The following is a 5,365-nucleotide window of genomic DNA, read 5'->3' on the forward strand; positions in this document are numbered from 1 at the left end:
TTTTTTAGTTCCTCCATGCTCTTAATGTCTTTGAAAATGTCAACATGTATTAATGGAGTAAGGACAATGAGTGAGTACGGTCGCTTATCTAAATTCTTTAGAACGTAACGTTGTGAGTGGCTTGGCTCTAATAATTTTGCATATATTCAAAACATTATTGTATATTTTCATAAAAATAAGGTGGGTGAATAATATATGATTTTAAGTAGATAGTTAGATGTTTTATACATAAGAATTCAACAGCGACATAAAATGAAAAAAGCAATATTTACTTCTTTGGTAATTTAAACTGTTTTGAAAAGTACGTGCTCCGATGTAAGTGTGCGTGCATGCTCTTTATTTAAAGTTATCTAGCTAGCATCGTCTGTTTCCAGGTTAATGAACAACTGTAGTTGTACATGTGTAAAAATTTTAAAGTATCCATGATGGAGCCTTTTATACTGAGCAGTAAATTGTTGCATTTATGTACTCTTTGGACTGACTCATGTAGATATAATTCTTTTTTAAATCATGTTTTACTACCTATACTTTATTCATTTATATTAATCTTAAGGATAAATTAGAAATGACACTCCTTGCAAATATAGATGTTTTAACTGTTGCCTATATGCATGTCAAACTTGTTTGAAGACTGTTACCAGACCCTATTTTTTCACAGATTGTATTTTGGAGATTTAGACCAATGTATTATTGCTTATGATTGAAGTACATTATAAATGAATTGTATGGTAATTCATGAAAAAATATTTTTTATTAATTAAAAGTATATTTTTGTTAATGGGTAATCCGAGTAACAAACATTAACCCTATCATTGCGAAGAATCATAACTATGTTTTCTGTACACTATTTTTTTTTACTTGCGCATCACCAGTAGATAATATTGATTCCTTCACCGGAATCATGGTACGAGCGTCGATTAATATTAGGGTCTATTTTGGTTTAAATTAACAAAAAGTATGCTACATTTTTATATCTTCTGGTGGCTTTTAGCTAATTTAAAGTGTAACAAATTGACGGAACCTTGTACGAAATGTATACCAAGATGATTAATCCAAGTTCCAAGCTGTCCTTGAGTACCCTGACAGTAGTGTATTAGGTATGTTCTGGAACATTTATTTTGTATTTTTTCATTTTACCCCAATTTTAGCTAATTTTCCAAGGGGAAAATATTTAATAAATCAAAATTTTACTATTTTTATAGTGTAAAAAATAATTATGTTTTTATTAAAGTTCAATTATTCATTTTTATAAGCAAAATTCACAAAAGTCGCAAGATTTAGATATTTTCCCCTTATTTTTTAAAAAAAATATTTCTAATAATTAAAGCGAAATTTATTTGTTTTTCTAAGTGTAAAAAAATAATTAAACTTATTACATTAATAATTGTATAATACTTACGAATGTGATTCAATTTTAATTTTTTTTTGCAAAATACCCCAGCATCAATGCGGTCCATTTATATCTGAACAGAAGATACAGCACATGCATATTTCCATACTACCATTTGTTACGTATGATATCATTTTTATACACTGTTTGTGATTGAAAGTAATCAGCAACAACATGGCGGTATGAGAAATATACAAGGGTATTTTAGGAATATTTGGGGCCTAGCAAGATAGCTATGTCAACTCGAGAGCGCTCTGTCATATGTCTTAATCTAGTCATATTGCTTCCGGAAGATAAATAAAATCATTGAGTAATGAATCTCTTTTCCAACAAGTACATTTCTTTGCAACTAGATGTCAACTTACCTACCGCTTTCATGTTCTCCAAGTACATCTATTTGCTACTAGATGGCACTGTGTAGCAAGTATCATCGGGGAACCTCACTTGCGTGACATGCAAAGAGAGATTGATGAATCCTCGGAGCGTGGTAGTGACATGCAAAGATTATTATTTGTACTTGCATGCTATGAAAGAGAACCGAGTATATTATCCCCACTTTCTGGATTTTTATCAATTAAAATTTAACAGTATGTTAACAGTTACAAATGTATATTGTTATGTTAATAATCTGTTAATAGTTTGTTAAAAGTTTGTTAGTAGTCTGTTAATAGTCTTAAAATAAAATATTGAAAATTTTTATTTTTTAGTTACCAAGATTTTTTCCTTATTATTAAAATGCTTATATCTTGAGAACCAAGCAACGTAGAAAGGTGCTAGTTTTTGCATTCATTTTGTTTTTACGTTTTCTATCATTTGAAACCAAACTCGATATTAAAATAACCAAAAAGAAATAATATCCAGGAATGGGTCTGGTTTCAAGAATCACATTCCAAGAGAAATAGTCCCTGTAAACATGGATAATTTTAGGGATATTCATCGTAAATTAAGAGGTCTGGTCATCAACCATCTAAATTGTGTCTGGTATCAAGTGAATGAGGATACGAGTAAACAATTACATGTATTTAAAAATAACCAAACATCTTATAAAATTCCCGTTACAGGGAAAGTTCAAATAAGTACTTCTCCACCCAATTCGGCAGTTGTACACATAGGTCGATATTTGTACAGGATTTAACACAACAATATGATACCAAACACAATATACGAGGTTAAAGCAGGTGATTTCCTCTATGCTGAAATAATTGAAGAGTATGATAAGTTAATTCCTCTCTTCATCGACATAAGAATAATTTATCCTCTCACGAATATCTAAAAATACCAAAACCAAAAAATATAACAAATTAAATAAAAAAACAAATACATAAAAAACAATGGATATATTTGGAAACAGAACACGACAAGAGATACCAGATATTTCCAACGACATTGCCAGATTAGGCGAGCGTCTTAAGAAACTAAAATCAGATTTATTAATTTTACAAAATTCACTACAGTAGTGTAATCATGTTCCTTCAACGCCGTACTTGGTACTAGGCCTATTATTTTTATTAAATTAAGTACAATTTTAAACCTACTTTGACGATGTTTTTGTCGATTTTATACTATTGCAAATCTGTGATTTTTCATCTCGTATTTCGTACGAGTACATATATTAAGGGGTTCAAAGTAATACTTAGTACGAGGCCTTTTGTTTCTATTAATTTAAGCACAGTGGAAAACCTATTTTGATTATCTTTTTGTCGATTTTATACTATTGCAAATCTGTGATTATTTCATCTCATACTTCGTACGAGTGTCATAATTTCTTTCGAGTTAAAGTACGTAACACCTACACCAACCCACACCTACATTTATACCCACACAAATTTACTTCCGGTCTATTTCCGGTTTACTTCCGGCTTATTTCCGGTTTACTTCCGGTCTACTTCCGGTCTACTTGACAGACACCTGTGGTTTGCAATGTTATGCAACAAGTTATTACGTAATATTATGAAGACTCGTATCTAACGTGTTGTTTTCTGATTGGTTGGTTATGACGTAATGGGTGTCTTCTGATTGGCTTACTGCTTCGGATGTTTTAAACGCGGTCCGCGCTTAATCTACTTAAAGAGTTTTCGCATTACAGATCAGTCAGTATCGTCAGAGTTGTTGAATAGTACGGATGTGTTGTTGCAGTGCTCCTCATATTGTTTCTTGTTAAAAGTTAAGTATTTACTGTATTGCAAAGCTACATACTATTTATTATTTTAAGTTTAAAAAGTGTATGAAGTGATTTTGTCATAGAAATTTCGATCAGATTAAGTTTTGATATAATTATTTTTTTATATACTTAGTTAAAATATATATTGTATGTATAATAAAAAAATAGCTAATATAAAATTAAACGTCATGAATATTTTTGGGTTTAAGAAGCAACAACATAATCAGTCTGTAGAGACAATTCCAGTAAACATGGATGTATTTAGAGACATTTATCATCAATTGAAATGGTTACTTCTTGTTCACCTATACAGTATATGGTTTCATGTTGACGAGGATACCGGAAAGCACTTATTTGTATTTAATAATAACTTATCATGATATAAGTTACCTGTTAGTGGGAAATTCAAGTAAACATTTCACCGCACAATGTGGCAGTTTTGCACAAAGGTCGAAATTTGTATAGAATTAAACATAGTACATTACATCCTGATACGTCTTATGATGTAGAAGCTGGTGAATTTTTGTATGCTGAGATAATTGGAGAGTATGAAAAATTGATTTCTCTGTTTATCGAAATAAGAATAATCTATCCCCTTATTAATATATAAAATACCTAAAAAATACATGGATGTATTTGGTAATAGAAGGCGACAGGAGATTCCACATAATTCAAGCGGGATTGCTAGTTTAGATGCACGTGTAAAGAAACTTAAATCAGATTTGTTAATATTACAAAATTCTTTGAATGTAAGCTTACATGCTGAAATTACCAATCTACAGTCTGAATTAATTAATCCCATAATTCAAATTGATGGGGAACTCAAGTCTTTACTTCAAAAATATATTAATTTACCGTCTCTCGATAATATTGAAAATTTAAAAGAGAATTTAGCTAAATTAAAAAATGATCCTCAGAAATTTCGTCAAATTCATACAACTACCTCGGAACATCTAAAGCAAGAACTAAATATCCAAGCGAATACTATTCGTACCGAACTACTTTCCATGATTGAAACTATCAAGACTCAAGAGCAATATGATATGCTTAATGCAAGTATTCTTGAACTACGGGAGCAATTTTTATCCTTTGAAATTCCTTCACTGGAATATATTAAATCCGAACTGCATACAGACCAATTACATGCAGCCTTAACAGAAATTCAATCCAAACTACAAACATTAGAATACTTTATCAATAATTTACCTTGATTTTCCGAATTAAATGCCATCGCTCGCAGTGTTGTCAGTACCAAATTGCAATTAGAAACTTACGAAGATTTTGGAAAAAGACAGGGTACCATAGCTCATATTGAAGATACTTTGACAACCATGAGAAACGAATTGACGAATGTACAGGAAACTCTGGAATGTAAGTTACCAAGCATAACCGAATCTTTAAATGTAATTCAACGACAGATCACAAAATTAGAGAACCTCAACACTGAATCTGAACTATCTCATTTTCACCATCTCATAGACGACATACAGAACAAATTGCAAATACTCTAACAGTCTACCACTACGCAAGATGACATACAGCAACTTAAAAATGCCTTAAACAGTGTAGCATCTGCTACAGAATTAGATGTAGTTAGGCAACCTTTAACCTCACTTCAAAACAGAGTATCCAATTTACCCACTTCCCAGGAGATGAGATCTGTAAAAAGAGCAGTAAACAGAATATTGAAGTCGGAGAACATTAAGAATATTGAAGCTCAAATTGCCATAATTCAAGATGATATTGCTACTTTGCCTACCAATCAGATTGTGAATGAATTACATGCATTGTTTGTAGAAATCAGAAGGCAGGTA

This window comes from Lepisma saccharinum, chromosome 9, assembly GCF_977018435.1.
Source record: "Lepisma saccharinum chromosome 9, izLepSacc3.1, whole genome shotgun sequence".
Classification (NCBI taxonomy): domain Eukaryota; kingdom Metazoa; phylum Arthropoda; class Insecta; order Zygentoma; family Lepismatidae; genus Lepisma; species Lepisma saccharinum.